At 38.6% G+C, this 8755-nt stretch overlaps 1 non-coding gene across 1 annotated transcript; it reads left to right on the top strand.

Annotated features, from left to right (window-relative positions):
- The first annotated feature begins 8395 nt into the window (after positions 1-8395).
- TRNAQ-CUG (transfer RNA glutamine (anticodon CUG)) lies at positions 8396-8467 on the top strand. Its single transcript has one exon. It is a non-coding gene; the product is annotated as a tRNA-Gln (tRNA).
- Positions 8468-8755: the final 288 nt, after the last annotated feature.

The following is an 8755-nucleotide window of genomic DNA, read 5'->3' on the forward strand; positions in this document are numbered from 1 at the left end:
TAGGAGATGAGAGATTACTGGGTGCAGAGAGAGGCTCGGTTGGTCGTTTTTAAGATAAAAATCAATGGAACTTACAAAGTTATTATTATTCACCTTTCATCATGAAACTCCATCAAGTTTAGTCGAAAACCATAGAATTCATTTCAATTTTACGCTTAATCATTTTCATTATTTTTTGCAGCAAAATCGAAACGTAATTTTTCTCTCTATTTTTAATGCTTCCGAAGAATAGCGTCCACCTTTTGTAGCACAAAGTCGTTTTTTTCCTTTTGTTTGAAGCATTCTCAGATAATAATGTAGCTAATAATGGTATCTTACGTTTTATGTGGCCATGCCTATATTATCACTACAGTTGATCTGTAATCATAAAATTTCCTCCCGAACACGATAGCGTGCAAGGAGTGCAGGAAAAATTTGATGCAGTAGTTTTCAATTATAGCGTTTCAATAGCGTTTTACTGTTAGTTTCAAGTTGTGCATGCTTTAATTTTGCAATTCTATTTTTAAATTGCCATCTTCAGGTGTACAATAGAATAATTGCCTTGAACCAGAAGTCAGTGTTATCAGCGCCCCATAGTTGTCAAGTTCCGCCCCTGGCCAAGAGTTTTGATTGGACTAACATGGACTAACCATGTGTTCACCCTATCTCTTCTCTCATAGTTTCCCACCCACAACCACCAAGTAAAACATCCAATTAGCAACTACATAAGAAGGAACAAAGGACATTTGCAATGCACGTCGTGATGTCACGGCACTTTTGTATTGCAACCGAGTTGTGAAAATAATATATAGCGCTGTAAAAACTATCATCGCAGGTAGAAACCCTAAGATTGACTTTCATTATTTAAAGGTCGAACTCGCTCCATTATTAATTCCTATACGGCTTGCAGCATAAAGGGTTATAAGGGGTGGTAGCTCCTTTCCCTTTGTCACCACTAGGTTTCCTATTAATTATTGCTAACCAAAAACTAGCCCCTATTGAATTTCAGATGGGGTTTCCACAGAGCTTCATCCACAGAGTCATCTCGCCGGAAGTGAGGAGTACGTACAAAAATAATGCAGCTTCCAAAAATTCATCAATATTTCCAGTATCTCCTTCTAATCCTCGCTATTTTCATACATTTCATATTTTCTTTTTTCCATTTCCCTGCTTTTCTAATAGTCTTTTTAATGTTTTGTGGTTGATAGTAAAACTTTGCGTATATTTTTCATAGTAAAAAAGGCGTATATTTTGCATTTGCACTTTGGTAGTTTTCCGTGCTAATAGCAGCTTGGTAAAGCGTGGATGGATCTGCGACGAATGGGATGTGTTTTCTAGTGAGTTATCGAGTTCAGTACACATTTTAGCTCGAAGAAAATGCGCCTAAGTTAACCTTCTTATTAGGCAAACGAGGCATGAACTGACTTATCTCTTTTCGCATTTTACCAGGCGTTGAAAGAATTTGTACCAGCACTGTCTAATTATTTTATTTTTATCATAATACAATTGATCTTAAAATTCTTGATCTCATTAATATTCACTTTATCATTTTTACGGAAGTCATATAGGTGTAATTACAAATATAAGTAAAACTTTTACAATTCATCCATTAGTTTAATTATGCAAGCCATTTTCACAGTACTAAAAGGCATGTCTCCGAGAATGACAAAGACTCCCTTAATGTAACAACGCTCGGGAGCAAGACTGAACTTTTCCGCCGTTTCCTGGTGTGATTGCTAAAAAAGATATATATAAGGAAAGGAATCGGCTGGCTGCGTGTCAGCCCATAAAATTCATACTCTGCGACCCTCATTATGTGCCCCGCTCGAATGTGTCGAACACACCCCAAAAGCTTTTCTGCGCCATAGTTTCTCGAGTCTGCAGTTTTTTTTATCCGTCCAACTTCGAAATTGCCCTTTCCTCGCGTAAGCGGCGATGAATATACATTTTGAGAGAGGCGAGAGCCTAAAAAACTCCCCACCCCCTCCCTTCTCTCTCTCTCTCTCCCCCCATTCCCCCTACTTTCCCCCCTCTCGGACGAGGCCTGCTGCGAACTAAAATATAAATATCGAAGTTTTCCCAACAAGACGTCAAATTCCCCCTCTCTCATTTGTCGCACCCCTGGCGCCCCTCTCCGTCTCTCTCCTCCACCCTTCCCCGCCCCCCAGGGAGAATGCACCCCGCTGTCCATGTTTCATTTCAAATTTCCAAGCGATGAAAAACGATTTTTGGCGTTCGAATCAGTAAGATTCGGAAAATTCCCTGGGTAGGACGTTTAAGCATTAGCGGAATATGTGAGTTGATGGAATACCTTGAATAGGGAATGGATTGTGGGTTGAAATTTAAGAGAGGGAATTTAGGAGATAATTTTAAAGATGGAAACATTTCTTAGCATTATTATTATTATTACTACGAACGTATTGTCTCTTTTGCTGTTTGACTGTAAGTCCTTCAAATCTTGATCAAATCAAAATCACAACTCTATTATAACAAGCCGATTGCCTCAATGAATTGCGCTTCTCTCTTTTCAAGTTATCTTATTGGTTCTTATCAGGCTATTTAACTGAAATTCTTATCCTTCCAAATCGTTCCCTTTCAACTTCTATCACTTTTTAACAGAGAGGATGATTCTTTATCCGTTTTTGCATAAAATGGCATTGCCTTAAAATTTTTTTGAAATAATATGTTTGAATCATATTTAATCCAAAAAGTGTTTTTGTCTATTGCTGGTCATTCCACCCAACATTTATTTTTGGGATAAGAATCGTAAATTAGCTTTAATGTTTCTGGATTATACTAAATTGGTTCACGGAATGAAAATGACGTTAACAAAAAAATCACACAATGGGCAGCGATTTTAATTTTATACTGATTTTAATTGCACCACAGCTCAAAAGTTGTTCTTTGCTCTTCAAGATTGTTTCATTGACCTCGAGACAAAAGTGTCAGAGTTCATTCATGATAAATAGAGTGTCTTTCTGATGGAGGGCACATGCAAGAGGACTACGAATATTATTCAATCGATCGACGGTTTAAGTATGTACGAGGGTCATCCGGAAAGTAGTACCCGTTCGTGAAATAATAAAAAGACACAAAAGTAAATATATTAACAAACATAAAAAATTTTATTTGAAAGAGGATACTTTAAACTACTTCTCAACATAATCTCCAAGCAAATTAAGGCATTTGTCATAACGTGTGACAAGTTTCTGTATTCCTGCTGCATAGTCCTTCGCCGCCAGCTCATTGAGATACGCGAGGGACCCATCTTGCACAAATTTTTGCATAATGCAGATGGTGTTTAACAATTTCATGAACAATTGTTCGAGAAACATTGGGAAAATGCTCACAGATGTCATCAATTGTGACGCGCCGATCGTTCCTCACGAATTCGTCAACTGAGCTCACCAGTTGGTCTGTAATGACAGACGGTCTCTCCGAACGCTCATCGTCGTGTGTGTTCCCCCTCCCCATGTTGAAGTTGCGACACCACCGCCGAACAGACGACTCGTCCATTACATTGTCTCCATACACCTCCTTTAATTGGCGATGAATATCACATGGGCGAACGTTTCTTGCATTGAGGAATTTAATCACTGCCCTCACTTCACAACTGGCGGCGTTCTCAATTTTTTTAAACATTGTAAACAATCACAGAAACAACACAGGCAATGCTAGCGTCACGCAACTTGGCTCAGAGAAGGCAGACAAGCCACTGAAGCTATCTGACCTCGTCCAGCGGCTACTCGCGTCGTCAGCACTTCATGCGGCACGAACGGGTACTACTTTCCGGATGACCCTCGTATGAACACTCACTCAATCAACGTACTTACTTTCAATTGTCCAAAAATGACACGATAAGAGGTTGTGCCCTCGTATTTTTTTTACCTCATGCAAAGCTGTTCAAATTACGCAAATTTAAAATTCAAATAATTACAGCCTCAAATGCACACATCCACAAGTTAGTCCAGTGACGAGTGTGGTCTTGGCATAATTTTGAAAGCTTTGTTTTTGTATGTTAAAATGTAGTCATAGCATGACTTACTTCAGGCTTGGAAATCCCTATTCAAACCCTATCCTCAGTTCCGTTGGGTGCATACTCTTTGATGTTTAATGGGTATTAACATTACTTATGTTGTATCACATCCATTTTGTCGACTTTAAATACGTTTTAGTCTAATCTTTTATTATTTATCATTTCAAGCAATATGTACTGCTTGAGGGATATGATGTTGATCATATCCCTCAACATGCAGCCATCGGTATCAAAGAACTTGATAGAAGAGACCGACTACCAATTGCATGGGGAATATGAAATTATAAGAAAGGAATTAATTAGCAAAATACCACTTTTTTAGTAAAATTTTGGTTAGATTTTTTCGTTGGAGACTTACCTCGTTTAATGTTTCTTTAGATGATGTTAATACCAAATGAATTGTATGTATTTTTCTGAACATAATAATTAAATGGAGTTCTTCACATGCATTCAGTTCATAATTAAGAGAAATTGTGCACAATTAAGATCGAATCTTTTCATTCATAAGTCTAAAGAGACGATAACGCAATGGTAATATTGTGTTGTTCGATTAAGGATTCAGGAAATATTGGCTCTATTTTAAACAATCCAGCTTCCGATGTTCAAAAGGAAGTAAGTAAGGAAAAAAGAAGTTTTCTCAGATCTCCTGAAGACATACTGAAGCAACAAACAAAATGGGTTTCCCTCACTCCTCCTGTCGATCGAGGGGTCCCATTGCTTGGCATAGCCCGTCGAGAGCACCCCTTGCCATCATGCATTCGACATGGCTACCGGAGACTTTTAATTTCGAATGTTGGTGGAGGGAAGGTTTCATCCGAACGCGCGTTTATTATGGAAAGGGACGACGGCATGGCGTTAGGCATTAGGGGGCTGGGGGTGGGGGTGGAGAGGGGCGCGAGAGGCAAAGAGGGAGGGAGACACCCCCTGATTCATCCAACTCACCCCTCCCTCTCATTTTTCATCTAATTTAATTTTCGAGTCATAAAGCCTGTCGTCGAAGCGAGATGCATGCATTCTCGAACCGAGGGAAAAAGAAGTAATCGTTCTCCCCCTTTCCCTTGGTTCGAAGCCCGCTGTATCACCCCACTCTGGGTGTAGGACTCAATCGAAAACGGGAATTGTTGCAGTCAAAGTGGATGATACATGGATGAATAAGTTCCTGGCCTGTTGTGGGACCTTAAGGCGAGGCCACACTGTAAGCGCTTCCTCTTCGGTTTCCCGACAGAATTTCGGCTGCAGTGCTCACTAACTTCGGTGAGGATAAAACGAATAGATATACGAGTGAGTAGAGAAAATGTCGTTCCTGAAACACGCCATATTGTTTATTTGGAATCCTAAACTTGTTGACGCTGTTGCCATGGACATATAACTTGGAGCAATAGCACACAAGTAAAACGGTAAGTTTTATTGAAGGTTAAACAGCTCTTTTTCCGTAAATTAAAGAAAGAAGGAGAATTTTTCGGAAGTGTTTATAAGGTTATACATATATGATGTATATAAATGTAACAGCTCGGTTATTTCCTAGTAATAATCTCGTACATTTTTAACTTGCGTCAATAAATGCTAATAACCTGAGATTTTAGTCCAACATACGCAATACATATAATTCGTAACTCGGCGTTTTTGTGGAATAATATTTTCAGAATTCAGATTGAAACGAACCTGAAAGATTTACGTTTTTATTTTTCTGCCAATAAGAAAGTAAATTAGACGACATTTGATGAATTTCTGTGCAATAAGTTTTCGTTAAGTATTGGTTGGGTGTTATCCCAAAATTTAGGTCGATTTTTACTGTCATGGATGAAACCTGAATTAATTTTTTCCCGCGGTTAATCCTCGTTCGATGGCATTCTTGCGACATTCAATGATGAAATTCTCACAGCATAACCGATATCGCTCACTTCGAAGCAGCGATCAACGGTGCTAGTGTGTCGTAACCGCTGACCCAACAGACAGACGTCATTAGCAGCCATTTTCAAAATATTACGAACAATTTAGAATTTTACAAAAGAACTACGAACACAAGGGATAAGAATTTTGACGTACTGGAATGAACGTATAGTTTACGGGTTCGAGGGATCCTCACTCTGAGGAAAGTCATCGAAGAGGAGGAATTCTATGCGAGTCACAGTTTGCTTTTGTGGAATAAAAACAAATGAAGTCATTGCGGGGTTACTTCACTGACAATCCTTGCGAAAGTTAGACATAATATGATGATTGAAATGGAGTCATACTTAAGCCATATTATATGGTCCATAGCTTTTGGTACTTCTTGGCACAGATTTTATGAAATTGGCTTTCTATATTCTGGCTTGAAAAAAAAGAGCGTAACTCGTACTCGACTTTTGGAAAACGAATAAAGAAGAATTACTGAAAGAAATATTACTTTCTTACTAATCAAATAAATAGACTTACCAAATTTGCAATTGCATTGCAAATTTCGTAAGTCTATTTATTTGATTAGTAAAAAAATGCAAATAGAGGTACGCATGGTAAAAGCGTTAGTTTTATATAACAAAATGGACCAGTCAAACTTTATGACGTCTAAAATGTTTAACTCTACATTTATTGAAATTAGATTTGAGAATACAATTTATTTGCAAAGGTTCTTGCTCTAATGCTAACAAAGTTCAATAGTTGATGCATTGTGTGTCGATGCTGAATTTCATTTTATCTCCGATCCGTTTTATACTATTATTTTAGGACATTTTGATTTATGATTAAGGTAAATGGAAATGGCAAAACAGAATTTACAACTTTTTTCAACAATAAGTTGAGCATTTATCTCCCGTGCGACAATTAAAGCTTAGTCTGTCACTTGTCACTGATATAAATTCGGTTCAAAGTCACCAAACACAAACCAAGCACTGCTAAGTATGCAAAAGGGAGTATTTGTCACCGCGGTAAATGATATTACAAGGGTGATACGAAAAATAAGGTCTCCTATTTTTTTCATGAAAAATCAAATTCATTCTCAACTTTGCGTACATCGTTGGAAAGGTTGAGCATTTAGTCATTTTTCTACATATTCGTCGCTTCTCCGATAAAAATTCATCGCCATTTAGTGGAAGTGTACGGTGAGAAGTGTATGGAGATCATAAACGTGCGGAAGTGGCACGGAGTTTTTTGATGGCCGGGAAAACGCCCACGATGAGCAGCGGTCGGGGCGGCCGAGTTTGCCGGAATCAACGGTGGCTCCAATTGACGAGATGGTGCGCAATAACCGGAGAATTACCCTTCATGAGATAAATAAAGGCCTTAATGAAGAGAGTCGTTACTTCTCCGTGCAGAATCTGTGTCGGAGGTCCTCGGTTACAACAAGGTGTCTCACCAAAGGAGTGTGTTTGCATCATGACAATGCACGTCCACATGTGTCACATCAAACGACCACCATACTCAATGAATTCGGCTGGGATATCATCGACCACCCTCCTTACAACCCGGACGTTGCTACCAGCGACTAACACTTGTTTTCCGCTCTCAAAAAACACTTCGGAGGACAAAAATTCAAGTCAGACGAGGAAGTGCAAGAAGCAATCGTAAGTTGGCTTCGTGACGCAGCGGGAGGAAGGTACGACGTCGGAATTAAAAAGCTGGTTACAAGGATGCAAAAAGTGATTTATCATCAAGGCAACTATGCAGAAAAATAGCTAAATGCTTAGCCTTTCCCACGATTTACACAAAGTTGAGAATACATTCAATTTTTCATGAGAAAATAGGAAACCTTACTCTTCGAATCGCCCTCGTACAATGAGATTTTATCCAAGTTACAGTTAACAGTGTTAAACGCCCGAAAATTTAAATATTCACCTTAAATTTTATTAGGTATCATATGACTCTGCCAAACGATAATTCCTTCGTAAGTCGAAACCTAGGTCGTGTACAATAATATATATGTGGAAGAACAAAGTTTTCTTTTCTAATATGAATCGCTTCCCCACAAGTGACGTCTCAAACTCTACTAACTCTACAACTATTCAATAATTCCTTTTGTAAGAATCCATATTCCTATAAAATAATATGACGTCACACACAACGTAATGAAAAGCAAACTAGGGGAAAAAATTAATAATATCAAAAGCGTCTTCGATAGAAGCTGATCCCACCGAGATTTGAACTAAGATTACTGGTCATGGAGACCAGAGTACTAACCATTACTCCCTTCAGTTTCTTCAAGAAAGACTAAAATAGGGACGCTTCGGATACAATGAATTTTTGGTAAATTAAAAAGGAGTATAGATTAAATTTTATCGAATAACTTTTTCGTTATGCTTAACTTCAATTTATCCAAAGCCCCGTAACCTTTCATCCCCCCCTCCCAAGCTTCATGAAGAAATCCCAATGAAATAATGAGACAACCGGAATTATTTTTACGACGGCGGTCCCATGGTGTAACGGTCAGCACTCTGGACTCTGAATCCAGCGATCCGAGTTCAAATCTCGGTGGGACCTAATTTTACTCGAGATTCAATGATTTCAAAAGTTTTTTAATTATAATCAGATGGCTGCATTTTCCTGGTCGCATGCTCAATTTCAAAGTACTTCATCGTAACCAGAGGAGTTGGTATTAGTCGTTTTTTTGAGTGTGTCTAGTGTGTTAATGCGTTGGATACTTGGAGACATCTTTCGGAGTTTTTGTTTCATTGCGAGAGGCATGTCCTACACTCGTGATTACAAGATTAGTGATTATATTTTATTATGAAATAATTTCCGGGTCGGGTTATTCGGGTGTCTAAAGGC

The sequence above is a fragment of the Hetaerina americana genome, unplaced genomic scaffold (genome assembly GCF_022747635.1).
Source record: "Hetaerina americana unplaced genomic scaffold, ioHetAmer1.1.p SCAF_5, whole genome shotgun sequence".
In the NCBI taxonomy this organism is placed as follows: domain Eukaryota; kingdom Metazoa; phylum Arthropoda; class Insecta; order Odonata; family Calopterygidae; genus Hetaerina; species Hetaerina americana.